General features: G+C 39.0%; 1 protein-coding gene across 4 annotated transcripts in view; it reads right to left on the bottom strand.

The window, feature by feature from the left end:
- The window catches only part of STK38L (serine/threonine kinase 38 like), an 80,053-nt gene that overhangs the window by 32,475 nt on the left and 24,596 nt on the right, over positions 1-22,982 (bottom strand). The window contains exon 3 of one of the 4 annotated variants that reach the window (XM_070453832.1): positions 19,187-19,298. The exons of the other annotated variants lie outside the window; for them this stretch is intronic. The gene's annotated coding sequence lies outside the window, so the exon portion shown is untranslated. The remainder of the gene's footprint in view (positions 1-19,186; positions 19,299-22,982) is intronic. 4 annotated transcript variants of the gene reach the window in all.

Raw genomic sequence — 22,982 nt, 5'->3', positions numbered from 1 at the left:
TGCTTTACCTGGCCAGTACGATTTAACCAATGACCTCATCTTAACTTTCACAAACTACATTTCAGAGGACAGAGCATCATTAGTGCCTTGGAGAATAAACATTTTCCTAGATTCATCATTAGCTGCAACCTAGAATCCCAACAGGTCCTCGGGCTGGACACTGCCCTCTGGGTCCCTAATGATAAGAAGCCACAGCTTCTTTCCTCTCTGAGGCACCACCTGAAGACCAAGAAAGAACTGCCAGGTGAGAGCGCCAACACTAACTTTTAGAGTCATATTGTTTCCAGTCAACATTTACGCAGACACACGCAACATGCCTGCACGGCCAAGGCGCTGGGAATAGGAAGGTGAAACGCAGCCCCTGCCCTTAAGGAGTTCACAGCCCTAGGGCGATGCAGGGCCCGAGGAGACGTGCGGACTGACGTGAGAGGGGAGGAGATGCCTCAGTTGACTCTTGCTGGCGATGAGCAAAGAGTCCACAAGTCAGATGGCCAGGGCAGAAGGGGAAGAGGCTGAAAGGGCTTGGTATCAACTGACACACTCAAGTGTAGAGAATGGCTTGAGTACATTTGGTGAGACAGCCAAAGATGAAGGTGCAAAGTCAGTCAGGAATCATAAAATACTTTTCTGGCCATGTTAAAAAATTATCCTGAGTATAAATGGGAGTCGTCTAAGGCCTTTAACTAAGTGAAGAACAATAAAGAACATTTATTGAGCACTTACCCAAGTACCAAGAACTCTTCCAAAAATGTTACATGTTTTAATGCTTTTGATCCTGCTGACCTCCCCTACAATTCTATTTGATTGGGACTTCAGACAGATTATGGTAGCATAGGGAGGCTACAAGGAGGCTGAGTAGACTAGACTGGAGGAGTGTAAATCAGCCTGGAGGACTCAATAAGAAACGGTCAGGGGTAATTAAACTGAGGGCCTGCAACCTTATTCTGTGTGACTTGTACTATGGCTCAGAATCAGAAGATTTCACATTAAAATCCAGATTTCTGCCTCCTCTCGAAAAGTCCAATCTGTCAAATTCGAGCCTGCAATCCTGCCTGCAAATGGACGGCAAGGACAGAAGCAGTGGGTCCCTGAAAACACCACTTCCTGCCAGAGTTCACCAACTTCCTTCCTCAGGCCCAGCCTCCTTCACTCCTTGTATTACCTACCTGCCTGCTTCCAGTAAGCACCTGAGATTACAACCCTCAGTTTAGGGCAGAATAATAAGGGCCCAATTTAACACAGTAGCTGCTGCTGCTGCTAAGTCACTTCAGTCGTGTCCAACTCTGACACGAGTCGTATGCGGCCCCATAGACGGAAGCCCACCAGGCTCCCCCATCCCTGGGATTCTCCAGGCAAGAACACTGGAGTGGGTTGCCATTTCCTTCTCCAATGAATGAAGGTAAAGTGAAAGTGAAGTCGCTCAGTCATATCTGACTCTTAGCGACCCCATGGACTGCAGCCTACCAGGCTCCTCCGTCCATGGGATTTTCCAGGCAAGAGTACTGGAGTGGGGTGCCATTGCCTTCTCCAGAGGAGATTAAAAGAAGGGCTCAGATACTCAGCTAAAAATAATGAAATCTGTAATTCAATTTCAGACTTGGATGACTGGGTAAATCTTGATATCATTAATAAGAACAGGAAGTATATAAGAAATGCTAACCTGGTGGGGAAAGAAAATAAGTTCAAGGCTGATCCTGAGTTATTTCACCAGACACAGGATCCATGGCTCTAAAAGGGATAGACACTAGGTCCACCTTACAGAACTGATGTGAAGCTCCAATGATAGCAAAGCCCAGTGATGATGGCCCACATTGCTAGGTCTGAATTCTGGCCCAGACACTTACTAGGTACATCACTTCAGGCGAACTACTTAAACTTTCTGTGCTTCAATTTACTGTTGACTAAAATAAAGATTATGATGGCCAACTTATATAGTACATGCTTATCATGTAAGACTTATAAGAATTACAAAAGTTAATATTTGTAAAGGACTTAGAACAGTGCCTAGCAAAGATAAACGTCATGTAAGTGTTTGATACCTCCATAATAAATGAGAAAATCTTTTAAATACATGTGGCTCATATTAAATATACAAAAATGATCAATTTTCTTCCCTTCTTAACCCAATCCTCCTGCTCATTCCTCCTGTCTTGAGTAACTGTCCTGGTAAGTTAATTTGTAAATTTATTCTCTAGTGGATATTCTCTTATGTCTTCTAGTCTTAAAACCTACTTGATTTGAAAGTTTAGAGTGTTTTTAGTAGTGAGAGAAAGGCATCAAAAAGTACTTATCAGTTTTCTAAACAGAAAGACTTGAAGGAAAAAAAAAAGCTTTTGGTAGAAGTCTTACTAGATGTTAGTGATGATCTGGGAATGTGACTATGACAGGAGAAAGTGTTTCACAGAACTATTCATTCCTCTCACAAGATGGAGTCACTCTCATGAGGCAACAGACATTCACTCTATTTAAAATCTATTTACTCTGTTTGGTGTCAAGAACTCTTGCTTTTAATTAGTTAATGTGACGCTCTCCATCTGTGGAGAGAGAATTGGCTCTCTTTACTAGTCCAGAAGATCAAATTTATAGACAATTGTCCTTGCTTTCTGTGTGTCATAAGCCTGGTGGTAACGGCGCAGTGGTACTGAAGTCAACATCATTTTTTATTTTTAAAACTGTTTATAAAAAGGCACTTTTTCCTGGCGATCAAAATACAGTTCAAAGGTTGCACTCCCCAAAGCTTATTTGGCTATAGTAATACTGCTAATAGCAGACTACTTAAGAATGTTAATCCAAACTCCCTCTGTACACAGTTTTTTTCTTTTAACTTGAAATGAGAAGAGAAAGTGTTTTTTTAAGCAAATGTAATCAAAGAAGCTAAATTAAATAATTAAACTAAATTAAATTTGCCAAAGTGGTGGTAATTTTATCTAAAACCTGGCCTATTTACATATTTTAATGTTTAGGAAATGTAGTAACCCATTTTTCTCAAAAGTATTCAGAAAGAAGTCAACCATTCTTAAATATAGTTACATAATTCAATTTTTCTATTGCTGTAGCTCTGTCTGGTAATGCATTAGATCTTGCATGCAAAAGATAGATGCTTACCTGAATCTACAAGTCACAGTTAACTTAAAAAAATAAACTACCTCATCTGAAATGCCAAACAACTTCAAATACTGATAATTTAGCACCACGATGGAGAAGAAAACAAGCTTAGAGAGTAGAGGTACCCCTAAATTTTTTAAAAAATCAAGTTCTATTCATTGGTAACCATAAGAACATTCTCTAAGCCTGTTTGTTTTGTAAATAGACTGTTTTGTAAATAAGTTCATTTATATTATTTTTCAAAAAAAGATTCCACATATAAGCAATTTCATACAGTATTTGTCTTTCTCTGGCTGACTTCACTTACAAACTTCTGATTTCAAGATGAATTAAGTCCTGGGGATATAATGCACCGCATGGAGACTAAGTTAACAATATTATACTGCTATTTGAAAGTTGAAAGTATCTGAAAGTACTGTATATTTGAAAGTTGCTAAGAGTAGATTTTAAAAGTTCTCACTAGACACATAAAAAATTTTAACTATCTGAGGTGATGGATGTTAACTAACTATTATGATAATCACTTCAGAATGTAATACATATATCAAATCATTACACTGTACATCTTAAAGTTGCACAAGAGAAGTTCTTGGATAGTGAGAGTGAGGCATGACAGTGATCTGGGGATTTGGGGCTCCCAGATTTAAGCTGTGGCTCTGAACTGAGATGTGGAGGAGTAAGATGAACAAAGACAACGAATGCATTTGCAGAACTAACCCTCCTTCGGCCTTGTCAGTCATGCTGTCTACTTCTAATATCCAACTACATGAGTTTTCTGTTTTTTGCTTCTGTTATAAAGAGTATGGCTCAGTGAAAATAAGACAAATTATTTTCTAAATAAAGAGTTCAACTTAAAAGTTTAAAATTTACTCCTTAAAGGGTTAATTTTAAAGATAGACATTTAGAAATGGAAAAATAATCCTGTTCACAAAAGTAGCAAAGAGGAGGAGGAGAACAACATTCATAAAATACCTAGAATAACCTTGATCAAAAAAAAAAAAGTGTTGGCTTTTTGATGAAAAAATCTCATCATATAGATTGTGGAAGGAAGGGAAGAATTAGTCAGTTAATGAGTTGGGACAATTGGCCATCTATTTGTAGAAAAAAAACAAGTCAGAGATGTTCATTTCTTTCCAAAGTGCAAAATAAATTTCAAATGGTATAAAAGGGTGAACACAAAGCTAAAGGGAAAAAGAGGAAAGGAAGGAAAAAGAAAGGGAAGGGGAAGAAAAAGATAAGGAAGAACAGGAAATAAAAGGAAAAGGAAAAATTAAACTTCAAAAAAAATTACAAGAAAATAAGATGACTAACTGATCATTTAAAGGAAAAGGACTGTCATAATAGGAAATTATCACCAAGAAAATAGTCCTAGGTACAATTACATAAAAAATTTGAATATATGTATATGTATCAAACAAGATTAAAAGATAGTACTTTTAAGGGAAACTGCAAAATAGCAGTATATATTAAACTTTTATGTTAAAAATACGTTATACCTATGTCAAAATAAATTTCTTAAAATATATACAAAGTTCATAACATAAGTTTTATAACATTAAAGGTGTAAAGAGACAATAAAAGCCCTAATAATAAATGGATAATACCGACTGACAAATATATAAATAAGTAAAAGTCACTAACAAACATGAAGAATGTTCAATGTTAACAATAAATCAAAGACATGGAAACTTTAAAACTTTAAAATAATGCAATATATTTCCCACGTAAAAGTAGCCACATGTGGGGGAAAACCTTCTTGTTTGGGTCCAGTCTATCATCAGATATCTTTATACACATCATCTGTATCCATGTGGATGTTTTTATAGCTTTATTGAGATATAGTGGAGTGTAAGATTGTGTAACTTAAGGTTCATGCATGTTGTCACAAATTTCCTTTTTTTTTCCTGGGTGAATAACATTCTAATAGGCTGTGTGTGTGCGTGTACACACCATTTTCTTTATCATTCATCAATCAATGGACAGTTGGACTGTTTCCATGCCTTGGCTACTGTACCGTGAGGGTGCAGCGATCTCTTTGATAGTAACTACATTTCCTTTGTATATTGCTGGACCATATGGTAGTTGTATTTTTAATTTCTTGAGGAACCTCTATATGTTTTCCATAGTGGCTGTACCAATTTACATTCCCACCAATAGTTTACAAGAGTTCCCATTTGTTCACAATCTCAGTAACACTTGTTCTCTCTTGCCTTTTTGATAATACCCTTTCCAAACAGTATAGAGTGATATCTCATTGCTGTTTTGATTTGCAGTTCCCTGATGACTTGTAATGTTAAGCACCTTTTCATGCACCTCTTAGCCATTTGAATATCTTCTCTTTAAAAAATGTTTATTCAAATCCTTTGTCCATTTTTAAACTGGACTGTTAATTTGCTACTGAGTTGTACAAGTTCCTTGTATATTTTAGATATTAACCCCCTGGTCCTCGGCTTTTCTTTGTTGAAAGATTTGTGATCAGTCTCCTTGCTCATTATTGCTTAGCGCAGATTTTCTATTTCTTCAGGATTCATTCTTGATAGGTTGTATATTTCTAGGAATTTATTTCTTCTAGCTTGTCTAACTTGTTGATGTGTAACTGTTCACAGTAGTCTTACGATCCTTTGTATTTCTGTGGTATGAGAGGTAGTATCTCCCCTTTCAGTTATAATTTTATTTGTTCTTTTTTTCTTGATTAGTTTAGCTAATGGTTTCTCTATTTTGTTGTTTCAAAGAATTGATTCTTACTTTTATTAATCTTTTCTATTGTTTTCCTATTCTCTAATTTACTCATTTCTATTCTGATCTTTATTATCTGCTTCCTTTTCTAGCTTTGTGCTTAGCCTGTTTTTTTTTCTAGTTTCATAAGGTGGAAAGTTAGGTTGTTAATCTGAGAGCTTCCCTTGTGTTTAATCTATGTTTTACATTTATCACTATAAACTTCCCCCTCAGATCCTTTTCCTTTTGCTGTATCCTGCAAGTTTTGGTATGCATGTTTTCATTTTTTATTGTTTCATGTTTTTGAAATATCTTTATTTCTTTGACCCATTAGTTGTTCACGACTGTGTTATTTAAATTCACGTATTTGCAAGATTTCCAGCTTTCATCCTGTTATTGATTTCCAGTTTCACACTGTTTTGTTCAGCAAAGATACATGATAATTCTTACCTTCTTGAATTTGTTGAGACTTGTCTTTGGCCTAACACATGATCTCTCCTAGAAAATGTTCCATGTGTACTTAAGAAGAACGTGCATTCTGCTGCAACTGGATGGAATGTTAGATCTGTTTGGTTTAATTCAAATCTGTTGTTTCCTTATTGATTCTCTATCTGGTTGATCTATCCATAATTGAGAGGGGTATTAAAGTCCTCACTATTACTGTATGGATGTTTACTTCCCCTTTTCCTCGTTACTATTTGCTTTATTTATTTCAATGCTCTGATGTTGGGGACATAATTAGTTACAACTGTTCTTCCTGATGAAATGACCCCTTTATCATTATATAATAACCTTTTTGTCTCTTCTGACTATTTTAAGCTCAAAGTCTATTTTCTCTGTTATAACTATAGCTCCCCCTGCTTTCTTTTGGTTACTATGTGCTTGAAACAAGATTTTTCATCACTTCACTCTTAGTCTATGTATGTTCTTAGAGCTAAAATGTATTCAGCATATTATTGGATCTTGTTTTTTAATCCATTCAGTGATTCTATGTCTTTTGATTAAAGAATTTAATCCAATTATGCTAAAAGTAATTATTGATGGGTAAAGACTTACCGTTGCCATTGTGTTGCTTTCTGTTTTGTAGACCCTTCGTTCTTTGCTTCCTCTCTTGCCATCTTGTTTTGTGAACAATGACTTTTTGCAGCAGTGTGCTTTGACTCCTTTACCAGTCTTTTCTGTACCTACTACAGAAGGTTTTTCCTTTGTGTTTACCATAAGGCTCACATAAAATGTTCTGTTTTAAACAGATGACAACTTAAGTTCAATAGCATTTAGAGACGTTAGACATTTAATCCTCTGCCCCTCATATTTCAGGTTACTGGTGTTACAATTTACATATTTTTAATATTGAGTATCCAATAACAAATTATTGTAGTTACAGTTATTCTTCATACATTTGTCTTTTAACTTTTAGAGTTATGAGTTACATACCACTATTACAATTTCACAGAACCAGACTTTGACTATACATTTACCATCACCAGTAAGTTTTATAAACACATTCATATGTTTTTATGATATTGGTTAGTATCCTTTAAATTCTACTTGAAAAACACCCTTTAACATTTCTTGTAAGTTAGATCGAGGGGTGATAAAATCCTTCAGCTTTTGTTTTTTAGGAAATCTTTTTCTCTCCTTGATTTGTGAAAAACAGTGTTACTAGGTATACTATTCTTGGTTGACAGCTTTTTTCTTTCAGTATTTTGAATATCATCCTCTCACTCTCCTGAACTGTGAGATTTCTATTAAGAAATCAACTTGCAGTCTTGTAAGGCCTCCATTGTACGTAACAAGTCACTTTTCTCCGATGCTTTCATAATTTTCTCTTTTTCTTTGACTTTTGATAATGTAGTTATAATGTGTCTCAGTAGAGCCCTTTTGGTTTCAGTCTATTTGGGATCCTTGAATCTGAATGTCCATTTCTTTCCTTAAGCCATTACTGCTTTCCTTTCTCCTTCTGGGATTCCAAGTATTTGTATGTCTCAATAGTGTTCTATAAGTCTTTACTCTTTTTCCTTCTTTTTGCAGCTTTGACTAAATAAGTTCAATGACCTATCTTCTAATTCACTCACTCACTTTTTTTGTGTGTGGGGGCCAGGGGGTGGTACTTGGTCAAGTCTGTTGAATCTTTCAATAGAATTCTCCAGTTCAGTCACTGTGTTTTTCAGTTTTAAGATTTCTGTCTGGGTTGCTTGTTTGGTTGTTGATAGTTTCTATTTCTTTGCTGAACTTTCCATTTTGTTCTTGCATTGTTTCCCTAATTTCATCTAGCTGTCTCTGTGTTCTTATAGGTCACTGAACTTCTTTAAGATAATTATTAGAAACTCTTTGTCAGATGGTTCACAGAGCGCCACTACTTCAGGATCAGTTACAGGAGATTTATTAGCTTCCATTGGTGGTGTCAAGTTTATCTGACTCTTCTTGTTCCTTGATTCCTTGAGTTGGTATCTGCATATTACAGCAAATGGTCTCTTCCTTCAGTATTTATGGTTTCACTTCAGCAGGGAAAGACATTCACCAGTCAGCTCAGCTTGGAATATTGGACAGGCCTGCAGATAGTGTCTGTTGGCAGGCAGAGCTTGCTATGGGGTTCTCTTGTTAGATAAGGCTACTGCCCATATTCTGAGGTATGGGGGTGGGTGCTGCTTGCTGGGCTCTGTGGTTGGGTGCAACTGCTGGCTGGACTCCACATTCAAGCAGAGCTGCTAGGAGGGCCTCCTAACCGGGTAGGTCTGCTAGCTGTATCCATGGTCAGGTGGGGCCACTAGCTGGAATCTGCGATCACTTCTAGTGGGGTGAGGTGGCAGGTTATGTTCCCTGGCAACATGGTGCTTGGGCTCTGCAATTGTGTCTGGTTGGGCGGGGTCTTAGGTTGTTAGGAACCAGATGGTGTTTCTGGCTCACGTCAGGAACACCATCCTAACCAGATGGTGTTCCTGGCTTGTCTCCATCTGGTTAGGATGGTGTTCCTGGCTTGTCTCCATGTTGAGGTGGAGCCCTAGGATGGGCTTTGCCCTTAAGCAGGCCATTGACTGTGCTCTACTGTTGAACAAGGTCACTGGCAGGGTCACTGGTTGCAAGAACTATATTCTGCAGTTGGATGAGTTAGAGACTGTGCTTTTCAGATGATCAGAGTCACTATCCAGGTTCCCTTAACAGGTGGGACTGCAGGTTATGCTCTGCAGCTGGGCAGGATCAATAGCTGGGCTCCACGCCTGGGCAAGCCATAAGCTGTGTTCAACAATTAGAGAGGGCCCTACGTTGGGCTCTGCTGCAGACCAGAGCAGTAGGGTGACTCCACAGCTGGGCAGCATGGTAGTCTGTGCTCCAAGGCTGCCAGAGTCACTGTTTAGGCTCCTCAAACAGCTTGTTGGCTTAGCTCCCTGACTAAGCAGGGCTGTAGGATAGGCTCTGTGGCTATACAGGTTCTCTGACCAGGTTCCTGGTCAGATAGGACAGACCAGAGGATACACTCAGCAGTTAGGCAGCACTGTCAGCAGTACCCTGCCTGGGTAGGACTGTAGACTAGGCTCCACGGTCAGCCTGCTCATTGGCTAAAGACCCAAATCAGGCAAGCTATGAGCGCCAATGCCAGATATGACTACTGAACTTGCCTCTGCAGATGGACAGAGCCACTGGCTTTGGTCTCTGCTCAGGCACCACTGCGAGCAGGAATGTGGTCCCCCAAGATCTGAGCACTGGTTGCTGTGAACCCATCCCCTTCTCTGTCTCTAGTGTCTCCCAGTGGTTGAGTTCTACAGATTTCCCCAGTGGTCCCTGTGAGGTCAGACCCAAATGGTCTTCCCAGGAAGTGTCCCACAACACGGGGGGAGCTGGATGTCTAACTTGGGCTCTTTTTCCCACTGGAAAAACCAGACTCAGGGAGACCCTCTTGGTGTGGCACTGTGCTGGCCTAGGGTCCTTCTCAGTCTCTGCAGTTCCAGGGATGTGTCAGCCTCATCCCAGGGTTCTGGGATTTTTACAATGGTGTCTAGGCCATAGATAATTGATAACTGGTCCTCTTGGGGTTGGGGGGGTGGGGGGGCTGAAGTTAGTAATGACCTATGTCACCATCTTGATGACTACATTCCCTCTGCTTATGTTAACTGGCAGGAATTAATCCTTTTTGGTAGGGAATATAGAAATTTACATCAAGAATCTTAAACGGGTTTTTTTTGCTTTTTTTAAAATCATTTGACATAAATAATTTCACCTTTGGGAATCTATGGTAAGAAAACAATAAAAATTGCAGCAGAGATTCAAAAACATTTTTAAAAATCAAAGCATTATTTAAAACAGCAAATAACATAAATGTTTAAAAGTAAATGGAATGACTAATAGACTGATGATAGCATGAAATATCACAGACATAATACTGAAGAAAAACTTCCCCCAAAAACCTAAAAATGTGAAAAATAAGGTTAAGTAAATGGGATATGTTGCTTTATATTCAGGTAAAATATGAACTCAACCATATGGTGGAAGGAAGAGGGTAAATTAGGGTGAAATATGATGTGAAATATGGATGATTTCAATTTTTTCATTTTTTCAAATTTTCTAATTTTTCCATAAGAGGAAAACAATCCATCTTATGATAAGAAAAAGGTATTTAAGAGTATGTGAGGGGAAGGTAGGAACAGTAAAAGGAAATCAACTTGTATTTTTCAGCCCACAGAGGTGGGTACCACTGTATGTGAATTTTTTTCCTGAGTACCAAATTCTTTTTTTGCCTCTTCATATTGTTCATGGGGTTCCTGCAGCAAGAATACTGGAATGGGTTATCATTTGCTTTCCAGGAGGTCAAGAAACAACAGTTAGAACTCGACATGGAACAACAGACTGGGAAAGGAGTATGTCAAGGCTGTATATTGCTACCCAGCCTATTTAACTTCTATGTAGAATACACCATGTGAAATGCCAGGCTGGATGAAGCATAAGTTAGACTCAAGATTGCTGGAAGAAATAACAACAACCTCAGATATGCAGATGATACCACTGGATGTGTGTTAGTCATTCAGTCATGTCCAACTCTTTGCGACCCCACAGGACTGTAGCCTACTGGGCTTCTCTGCCCACAGAATTCTCCAGGCAAGCATATTGGAGTGGGTTGCCATTTCCTACTTCAGGGATCGAACTGGGGTCTCCTGCATTGTGGGCAGATTCTTTATCATCTGAGCCACCATGGAAGATGCTGATACCACTTAATAGCAGAAAATGAAGAGAAACTAAAGATCTTGATAAGGTCGTGAAAGAGGAGAGTGAAAAACTGGTTTGAAACTCAACATTCAAAAAACTAAGATCATGGCATCCGGTCCCATCACTTAAAGGCAAATAGAAGGTGAAAAAGAGGAAGCAGTGACAGACTATTTTTCAAAATCACTGCAGATGGTGATTGCAGCCATGAAATTAAAAGACACTTGCTCCTTGGAAGGAAAGCTGACAACTCCAGACAACATATTCAAAAGCAGAGACATCACTTTGCTAACAAAGTCTGCATTATCAAAGCTATGGTTTTTTCAGTAGTCATGTGCAGATGTGAGAGATGGACCATAAAGAAGGCTGAGCACCAAAGAACTGATGCTTTTGAGTTGTGGTGGAGGAGACTCTTGAGAGTCCCTTGGAATGCAAGGAGATCCAACCAGTCCATCCTAAAAAAATCAACCCTGAATATTCATTGGAAAGACTGATGCTGAAGTTGAAGCTCCAATACTTTAGCCACCTGATGTAAACAGCTGACTCACTAGAAAAGACTCTGAGGTAGGAAAGACTGAGGGCAGGAAGAGAAGGGGATGACAGAGGATGAGATGATTGAATGGCATCAGTTTGAGCAAACTCTGGGATATAGTGAAGGGCAAGAGGAGCCTGGCATGCTGCAGTCTGTGTGGTTGCAAAGAGCTGGACATGAGTAAACAACAACAGTAACAACCAAATTCTTAGTTTGGGTTTAGCAGAAGATTATGAAGAACAGCAAAAAGAGTCTGAGGCCACAGAATAAAACTAAAGGCAAACCAGAAGACTTATGGGAATTCCATAGTTTTTCAGTCATTTTGGGGGTGGGGGCTTATACGTGTGCATAATTACAAGGGCTAAAACTGCCCCTTACTTCTCAAATAGCTCTTCCACCTGTGATTCTAAAGGCCTGTATCAAAATCAAAATGCAAGGCAGCACAAATCTCAGCTCAATTAACTTCAAGCCTCATTTCACGTAAGGAAGCTACTCCTCCAAAAGCATAAGAGAAGAAATGAGCGCTCTAGCGTTAAAGAGCCTCACTCCCCTTTACTCCTCCTTTGCCTGCTTTAAAGGAGATAAGAATGTCTGACTCACAACACCAGCACAACCAAAACTGCCTGTTTTGTGCTACAAGGTGAAGGTTTGGTGTGACAGAACAACGTGAGTGGGCAAGGCAGGAAAATGATGAGTGGTGAGAGGTGGTGTGACACGCTGGTAAAGGAAACAGGAGGAGCTCTGGAAGTAGCCTAAGCACACAAATCCCCCAGCATCCCAGTTATAAAAAGCCTGGTCATCTCTGCACTCTCTTGCCTTTCCCTTTCCTGAAAGTAAGCTTCTAAGAGAGGAGAAGAGAGAGAGAGAGAAACAGATCAACATTCACACACACAAAGAAGAGTTTTAAGTGAGGCTGTAAAATGTAAATTTCCTAAAAAGTGACTTTCATTAAAAATATAAGCTATTTTACTTTTCCCATTCATTCAGAATATTTAAAGCTTCTATATCACTAAAAAGGCTTCAGGGGAGACTTGTGTAGATTCGTCCATTATATCAATTTCTTTTATATTTTTTAATTTTAAAATTACTGTGTTGCTTTTTCTTTGTTGTTCTTCTTAAATGAAAAGCACTCACTGAAACAGGTCTGACTAATTTAATGACATAAGAGCCAGAAGCAGAAGTCATTTTTGACGGCAAAGATTAGATTAGACTAAAATGAAAACATGGTATCACCAAGTTTATGATGTTAAGATTTAAGTAGCTATGGGCTACTATTAGTTATTTTAGGTGATTTAAACTCTTCCAAGACACTTTTTGACCATTACAAGGGACCAGTGAAAACTGCTCCCAGCTAGAAACAGACATACCATGTGACGATTCATCAGACTCAGATATTCTGTTGAACACAGAGATTACCTCGCTTCTGCAATCGTGAGAAAAAAAGAGGAGGTACCCACCTCATTAAGACACCAGAGAACAGAAAACTTTAAGGCAGAAAAAAGTGTTTTTAGTACTAGTAACCTTTATAATTAATACCTGAATAACTTATTATCTAAGTATCAAACAGGGCCAAACCATTGTGCTGAGCTGTGATATTCAGAACACAATTCTGGTTTATTTGGAAAACAAATATAGGAGGAAGACTGTGCCTAAAACAGAATAAAAGCAAATAATACAGTTTTTGTCACTGGGGATATCCTGTAATTCAAGTTAGTACACTGGCAAACCCTTCCATAAATCAGCTTATGAGTTCAATTCTGTTCAACACTTCTCTTGATGCCATTAAAGGTCTCAGGTCACAATTTTAGTTCACCACTCAGGCAAGACTGTCAAAATCACAGAACCTGAAGACAGAAACTCTGTTATCAAGTTCATCTCACATTTTGCAGACATGAGGCGCACAGTCAGGTCTGGGGGAGACGTTTGAACTAGGTTACTCAACTTTCAGGGGAGCTCCCAGTCCATCTGGAGAGCCCACAGTGCGGAGGCGGCTGTATGCACTGTGGAGCCCCCCAGTGGAGCTGCCCTTCAGAGCACTGAACGCCAGGGCGGCCCCGGACCACAATAGCACCTACCAGCTCTGTCCCTGGAGTCCATGTCTGACACTAAGTCACTGCTTTCTATCTTAGGATTATGGATCTGTGGATCAAATAACTGCCTGCTTTTCAGATGACCAAAAAATGACATTTTAACCCCAAATTTTCTGGAAGCCAAAGTATTGTGACTATAGGCTTCTTAAAGGCTATTAGTACCTCATTACAGAAGTTAGTCAACCACTAAGCAATACAAAGGGGCTTCCCAGGAGGTGTGAGTCGCAAAGAACCCACCAGCCAATGCCGGAGACGTAAAGAGATGCGGGTTTGATCCCCAGGTTGGGAAGATTCCCTGGAGAGGGGCATGGCAACCCACTCCAGTATTCTTACCTGGATGATCCCCTCATGGACAGAGGAGCCTGATGGGTTACAGTCCATGGAGTCACAGTTTGGACACACACACAAGCGATGTAGATTTAGTTTGGGGCTCTACCTCTATCTATAATTATTTCCTTATAAAATTATGCTCCAAAGTGAGTTTCTCAAAACCATATATACTGTAATGGGGTCCTGTAAGCTCCTTGTCCAAGATAATTTAGCATGATGGCAAACCTAAGTGTATAAATATTCAGGTCTCTGGAATTTGCTATAGGTATTCTATAATGGATGAAACAAGGTTTCTAAAATATAAAAATGAACTGTTTTTGAAGATAGAAATATCTTTTTTTCTATTTATGAAAGAAATATCTGTCATGTAAAAAATGTGAAAATATCCAAAAGTATATAGTGTCAATCAAAAGTGACCTCACCACTCTAAAATCCAGTTTTCACTATAGGGTAACGGACTGGAATCAGACTGCCTGCATTAAATTCTGGTTCTGCTGTTTAAGAACTGGAAGACCTCTCAGGGTGTTGGTGTCCTTATCTATAAACAGAGACCATGAGAGCATGTGAGATTTATAACTAGTGCTGATTAAGTACTTTACAAAGTGTAGGCATTATTCCAAGTACTTAAAACATATTAACCAATTGTAATAAAGTAGTTGATTGATACGAGTTAAAGCACTTAGAATAGTGCCTGAGATTTAGTCAAGGGCTCATTAAATGCTAACTGTTGTTATGGCCTTCCGAAACTTTAATGTCCATATAAACACACACACACATACACAGTTTCAACAAAATGCATTTATATAAACTGTTCTGTAACTTGCTTTATTCCTAACTTGCAGACATCCTTCAGTGTTAATCCAACAGATCCACTTTATCCTTTTTAAGCAACAAACAGTAATAACATTTACTAACATATAACAACATATTACACTAACACATAATGAATTGCTTTGTCCTCGACACTGTGTTTTGTGTATCATCTCACTTAATCCTCTGCTGCTGCTTAGTCGCTCAGTCCTGTCGGACTCTTTGGGACCCCATGGACTGTACCTACCAGGCTCCTCTGTCCGTGGGATTTTCCAGGCAAGAGTACTAGAGTGGGTTGTCCTTTCCTTCTCCAGGGGATCTACCCAGCTCAGGGGTCAAACCCGCATCTCCTGCTTGGCAGGTGGATTCTTTACCACTGAGCCACCTGAGAAGCCCCTACTTAATCCTCACAAGACCCCTAAAATCAAAGTGCCTTTTTTAGAGAAGAGGGTGGTGAGACTTAGCTGGATTAAGTAACTTGCCCAAGAACATGGTGGAAACAGGATTTGAACTTGGTTCCTCTGCGACTGAGGGTCCAAGCACACATCATTCTCTATAGTGCCATACTTTTTAACCAGTGTCCACTAAACCAATGTTCAAATGGTCTCCACTGATGGATGAGGAGGGGATTTTTCACAATGCAGCAATGAATATATTAGATCATAGATTGTGCATGCTTTCTCTTATGTCCTTATTATATTCTTCTAGACACGCAACTGCTAAGTCAAATCATTCACATTTAAAATTTCGATACACACGGCAAGGTTGCTTTCCAGAGATATAAAACCAACTGAACAACCACAGTTACATGAGAGAGCCAAAACTAGTCACTGTCCATCTTTTTAATCTTGGCCAGCCCAATAGGACATCTTAGTTTTGCTTACGCATTTCTTTGACTACAATGAGCTCCCAGGTGGCTCAGTGGTAAAGAATCTGCTGACAGTTCAAGAGACGCAAGTTCAATCCCTGGATTGGGAAGATCCCCTGGAGAAGGAACTGGCAACCTACTCCAGTATTCTTGCCTGGAAAATCCCATGGACAGAGGAGCCTGGCTGTCTATAGTCCATGGGGTCGCAGAGTCAGACACAACTGAGTTACACACATACAGTGAGTTAACCAATTTTCATGCATTTTAAATAATTATTTCTTCTTTTGTAAGCTGCCTGATTTACATTATTTGCCTAGCTTAAATCATACCATAATGCCAATATTGAAATAATTTCCATTTATACAATTGAAGAAAAAATCAGAGCATGCTTTAGTCCATGCAGGAACTGTAGTTATTACAACAGAGGCAAGGCACTTTCCTATAAATCAACAGTATCAAATCAAAAGTGTCACAAAACTCAAAGGCTGAAAATATATGCAGAAATATAACTTTCCAAACTAAGTAAAACTTTCTGTGATTCAGATGCAGCATTAAGACCCTGTTGTGTAGACCCTATTTATTTGGACCAGCATATATAAATTTTTAATAATGCCAAATTATCCTTCAGCAGAAACTTTCCGGCTAAGATAACAATTCTCTAGAAGGCAACTAGTCAATGTCCTTCTCATTATCATGATCATCATGGTCAACATCACAGCCAACCTGATGTGCCAGGTAGTACTGTGTGCCTCCTCTCAGGTAACCTCAGGACAACCAGGGGTGGGAGACACTATTTCTGCATTTTCCTGAGAAACTGAGGCTCAGAAAGGTGAAGTCATTTGCCAGAGGCCTCTTCACTAGCAAGTAGCAGAGTTGGGGTTTCAACCCTGTCTGACTCCAGAATTATTATTCTATTGTTCCAACATCATGTCTACTTTTTATGGCCAGACTCAAGTGATTAAACAAAGCTAAAGCCAAAAATAAATCTTTAACTTCCAAAAGGCAACTCCAGAGAAAAACTGGCCTTTTCTTACAAGATCACCTTACTTATTCTTGAAAAATCTTAAATTTCTGTATAATCCCGAGTTTTAAAGAAACTTAAAAGGATGGACTCTCTCATTCTTCTACCAGGAACAAGGCTGTGCTAACCTTCCTCCACTGTGCTAACCTGACCTCTGGTCCACACAGCTATAGAAGCTGTTTAAAAAGTTTCATAATCTTGCTGGGAACCTTTGATGTCCTCATTTACTTTTCTAAATAGGGGAAAAGTATCAGAATGTTTTGCTCTATGAGAGGGAGGATTAACTAACATTGAGAGGCTTCCAGAATCTTGGCAAAGATATCACCATGTGGGCTGAAGTCCATCCAGGTTTAAGCCGTGTCTAGATGGGGTCACAGGAGTCCTGAAATAACCTGAGAATAGAAAGGTCTCCTGGTGGTGACAAAGGAGTCCTTATCTGTTTGGCAGTCTTATAATCAGAGGATTCTTACATCCAACCTAAATCTTTCCCACTGAAATTCAAGCCTATTTCCTTTTCTCATATTTGCCATAAAAAGAAAGAACTTTGCTGCAGCAATTAACTTGCTCAAATTCTCACAGCAAATTAAAAAAAAGTAGCTGGAATCAGTACTGATTTTCTTTGATTCTCTTCATTGCATAATCAGAAGTTTTCAGTCCTTTTTTGCTAAGGGAAGAATTGCTTGTTTCTTGCAAGAAAACTGTGAAACTGGTTTGAAAATAAAGTTGCTTTATTTATAACTCTTCATGACTGGTACTTAACTGAGACAAAAGCCCTTCAGCAGTGCTTTTAAAAGTCTTTATCAACAAAAATAAAACCATAAGTAACTTTCTCAAACCCTTCTGTGTCAGGTACAGTGCTAAACATTTAACATTTTTTCATCTTCACAATTTTATTGTGAAGTAGATGCTTCCCACATTTACAAATGAGGAAACTGAGGCTTAGTTAAGTCTCCATCCCAAAGATACAGAGCTAGTAAATGGAATCCATTCTGCCTTATAACTGAGCCTAAGCTTATAACCCACTCCACTACATCGTTTTCCATCTGACCTTTATTTTTAACTGGGTAAATAAGCCTCTGTTTACAGAGCACTTTGTTTTTAAGAGCTCTAAGTTCTTTATAATAAATTTTATTTTCCTCATCTCTTTCCAACACAAAATTTGCACAATATGACAACCACAAGGTTTCACAGAACTAAAGAGAACACCTTAAGAATGCAGCAAACACCTTAAAAACTAAGGAAAATAAATTATATGCACCAAGATTTCAAGCCTGAGTTTGAGCAACTACAGAACTTCCACACGAGACAACCATCTGGTAACAATCCATTCTGAAACTCTACTCTGTTCCCTCAATTTACTTATTTATTTATTCTCATAACTAAACCAAGCTATTTTCAGAGCTTGTAAAATATATTTTGCCATCTTGTTGGAAAGACTCTCCTCTTTCTTTTGTTTTCCTCCCAAAGTTTTATACACTCTTTTATCTGAATTTAGATTCTGTTCTTAAAGTTCAATTAAAAAAATTGTTGGGATTTTGACTAGGTATCAGTTTTTTGAAAAGGGGGAGGAAAGGGCATGGTGGTTTAAGCAAATCCAGCCTCAGCCACTGGTGGCTCAGCTGGTAAAGAATCCACCTGCAATGTGAGAGACCTAAGTTCGATCCCTGGGTTGGGAAGGTCCTCTGGAGACAGGAAGAGCTGCTCACTCCAGTATTCTGGCCTGGAGAATTCAATGGACTGTATAGTCCATGGGGTCACAAAGAGTTGGACATGACTGAGTGACTTTCACTTTCAGTCTCAGCCCCAGGAATAAAATTACCAATTTGATTTTGGTTCCTTTGCCAAGGTATTTCTATCACCTGGGAAACAAATATCCAAACTGAATGTTAAGGTTTTTAAAATTCTTTAAAATATATATATATTTATTTGACTGTACTGGGTTTTAGTTATAGCATGAGGGATCTAGTTCCCAGACCAGGGTTTGATCCCGGACTCCCTGAACTGGAAGCTCTGAGTCTTCGCCACTGGACCACCAGGGAAGTCCCTAAAATCAAAGGGATTTTAAAAGGGATCCAAACTTAAGAGTGTCTCTTACTGATTACAGGAAAAAAAAAAAAATCAATATTCAGTAAACCTACCAGGTGGTGGTTGCAAGGCTGGCTTTCAGGATGACCAAAGATAGAGAAATAGAAGATACCAGCTAACCAGTTCCACTGGTTTTACATAACTGATCATTACTTGACCAATTATGATCAAATAATTGGCATTATAAGCACCCCTTATACACCTGACACTCTGCTAGTAAGAGACCTAAATAGTAAGAGAGGTGACCTGAGCACTTAAAATCTGGTAATGTGTTGAAAAAAGCAATACAAACCCACAAAAACAATCAGTGCATGTGACAAATATGTCCAGGTGAGTCTATGTGACGTAAGCAGGGCTTCAAACAGGGAAAGATCAGTGTGGGCTGCATCGCCCAATAACAACTAATAAGCTGGCTAAACTCATCTCCAGCTTACCTGAATGAGGTAGTCAAAATTTAATGACAGCTTTTTAGGAGCCCAGGTTAAGAAAAACAGTGATGAGATCACCTTGGTTTATAAATCACGACTCAGCCAAACTCCCAGCATCCTGTTAAAAGGACAGAGAGCCCATAAGCACACCATCTCTCACTGTTCTCGAAGCAGCTACTCCAGATGACACATAGAAACTGTGGTGGGCACAGGATTAACCCAATGGGAAATCCCCAAACACTCTGCAGCGTGAGGGCTATTCAATACCAGAACCTGATCCTATTCCCCTATACTCAACCTGAAAAGTCCCTGTTCCAGAGGACTCACATCCACAGAAACTCCACCCAGTTTCCTCACATCATGGAAATTCACTAGTTTACTCAGAAGACCTAGTATGAGGGCTCCTCTATTTGTGGAAAGAGGTAGTTCTTTCCAAAAGCACTGAGTCAGAAATTTTTACCAGCACTAGATTTGTTCAAAGTAAAAAGAAAGGAATAAAAGAATTTTTTTTTAAGTTGAATAAACAGGATGAGCACTGTATCTCCTCCCAAGGAACAAAAAAACAATGCTAAACATAGCTGGGAAAACTGGTTGAGGGCAATGGGGATGGAACTCTTAAAAAAATTTTAATCATATGCAAACTCTACAGATATTAATTTTAAAATATTATTAGATAATGCAAAGCAAGACATCTCAGTGACTTTTTAACCAACCTGATATGTCAACAAGCATTACTTAGGTATTTTCTTTGAAAGTGCATAGAAAACTTACTTGTGAGTTAGTTTTAAGACCTGTGCATGTGTGCTGAGTCATTTCAGTCGTGTCCGACTCTTTGCAACTCTATGGACTGTAGCCTGCCAGGCTCCTCTGTCCGTTGGATTCTCCAGGCAAGAAGAGTGGAGTGGGTAGCCATTCCCTTCTCCAAGGGACCTTCCCAACTCTTACACCTCCTGCAATGGCAGCCACCTAGTCACTACCTAGCCATCACCACTAGTGCCACCTAGGAAGCCCTGGGAAGTTTTACGGTAGCTTCACTAAAATGAGGAACTTAAGACCATTTATCTATCTGAGGTTCCTTCTCAATCTCATGACACTGTTTATACTTTTTAAAGGTAAGTTTTAGTACTTTAAGCATATGAAGAGCATTCATACAAAAGCCTCAGAACTCAATTTCTAATGAGATACACTGTAAATCATAAAACATTGCCTCATACCCTGTAGCTTTTAAGTGAAACTTGGATAATTCAGTGAGTTGTACATTTTTAGAAGTGAAATAAACAGTCTGTACAGTTCCCTACATACTTCAGGAGTTGTGAAGATCAAGAGGGAGAGATAAAATTGCTTTCTAAAGGGCAAAACACTATTCAATGTGCGGTTATACACACACTAAACAATAAAATTTCTACATCTGGGATGAGTATGTCTGGGGAGAGAAGGAAGGGAAGGACCACAAAGGCATTTCAGACTCTATCTGTAATGTTTTGTTATCTCAGTAAAAACTCAGGCAAACAGAGCAAAAAGTTAAGATTTGTGCATCAGGTACATGAATGTTCTTTACATTTTTCTCTCTAACTTTATAACAATCCATAATTAAAAGGAAGCTTCTAATATAATCTTGAGAAAATAAAAATGACAAAGAGTCCAAGACCTTTTAAAGGTTTCCTGTGGATAAACTTTTTTAAAGCTATTTAACCTTATACATAGAGTATCTTCCTTTCTCTAACTGTCTATTTTTACTAATATGGTCACCGATTCTTTTCTCCCTTACACCTCCATCTAACAGAATCTAAATAAAACAGCACAACTCTCTCCAGGGCATACAGATAAACGAAGCTCAGGGATATGGGCTCAGTGGACTTGATGGTCTTGGAAGAGCTGGGAGGGGGATGAAGATCATCCTCCAGTGGGAAAGGCTGCCAGTTTTCTGGAGTCAAGCCTCAGTGAGGCGTCATTATTTTGTCTGAAGTATAATGACTTTCCAGAATACCAAGAGATCTATATTCAAAAGATTAAAAACATATCCCACACATACTAAAATATTCCCAGATGAAATACTGTAACAGTTTCAAGAATTGTCTGTAAAATAATACAAAAAGAATGAGTGTGGTTACAGATGAAATAAGATGCCATGATTTGGTAAAATCTGGTGATGGTGATGGTACATGGGAATATATTATACTCTCCTCTGTATTTTTGTATATATTAAAATTTTCCCATAATTAAGCTTTAAAAAAATATCCCCAAACTAAGTTGTTTACTTTTTATCACATTAGGGCTTCCCATGTGGCTCAATCGTAAAGAATCCACTTGCCAATGCAGAAGAAATAGGTTCGATCCCTGGGTCAGGAAGATCTCCTAGAGAAGGAAATGGCAACACACTCTAGTATTCTTGCCTGGGAAATCCCATGGACAGAGGAACCTGGCAGGCTATAGTCCATGAGGTCAGGACAAAAGAGTCAGACAGGATTTAACCACTAAAACAACAATTATCACATTAAAAGCCTTTCCCATTTCAATTTGCAAGGCCTATCCACGCTAGGGTTAATCCTCATGCCATCACTCCTCAGCTGTGTGCTCTGGCCTCAGTTACTCAGTCTCTTTGGTTCTGAGTTTATCCATCTGAAAAAAAGGATTGGATGAGATGGTTCTTAACTTCCCCATGGCTATACCATGATTACTAGATTTATGAAACTGACTTAGTTATTGAATAATACAGTTAAGAACTGCACATGTTATTAGTAATACACTATGGTCACATAGGAGCATCCTTAATCCCTCATTTATTTATTTGACAAACATTTAGGGAATGTGCACTATGTGCCTGCCAGTATTATATGTGGGTAGAATACAAAATTAAATGATGCAAAATCTCTGCCTTCAAGATCCAGTCTCACAGTGGAAAACATGTCTAAGCAAATGACAACAATACAATGTATGATGACACCTCAGTGATGGAGGTGAAAATACTAGAAGGCTGGGGCTTCCTTGGTGGTCCAGTGGTTAAGTATCCACCTTGCAATGCAAGGGACACAGGTTCAATTCCTGGTCCAGGAAGAAGATCCCACATGCCTCAGAGCAACTAAGCCCATGTGCCACAACTACTGAGCCTGTGGGCCACAACTACCAAAGCCCCAGTACCTAGAGCCTGAGCTCCGCAACAAAGAGAAGCCAGCACAATGAGAAGCCCAAGCACCATAACTAGAAGCAGTCCCCACTCGTCGCAACTAGAGACAGCCTATGTGCAGCAATGGAGACCCAGCACAGCCAAAAATAAATAACCTTAAAAAAAATACTGGAAGGCCTTCACAATGTGAGAAAGCATGGAACTGTAAACAAATTCATATGCAAAGGGAGAGAGAAAGTAAGGTGTAGCAGATGAGACTGGAAAGAAAGCAGGGACCAGACTGAGAAGAACCCTGTATGCCACACCAAGGAATTTGGACAGTTTCTTGAAAAGCGATAAGAAAGGCATTTTAAAGATTTCTAAACCAGAAATGTTGCGGTGCAATTTACATTTTAGATGATCTGCTGGAACAGGAGCACAGATTTGGTGGTAGCTGGTGGTGTTTATAGAACAGAGGAGGGTAAAAAGGAAGGAAATTAAATCTAGTATTTAAGAGAAAACTAAAATGGTCCAGTCCGTGGTGTCGCAAAGAGTCGGACATCACTACGCAACTGAACTGAACTGAAAATGGTCGAACAGGATATGATGAGGCCTTGAACTGAAGTAGATGGAGATTCCTGAGATTCTGCTCTAGCAGAATCCTGAGGTTCAGAACAGGGAACAGAAAGCATACTCAGT

This window comes from Odocoileus virginianus, chromosome 23 (assembly GCF_023699985.2).
Source record: "Odocoileus virginianus isolate 20LAN1187 ecotype Illinois chromosome 23, Ovbor_1.2, whole genome shotgun sequence".
Classification (NCBI taxonomy): Eukaryota; Metazoa; Chordata; class Mammalia; order Artiodactyla; family Cervidae; genus Odocoileus; species Odocoileus virginianus.
Note: the sequence above shows the minus strand (reverse complement) of the source record. Positions and strands in the feature narration are given on the sequence as shown.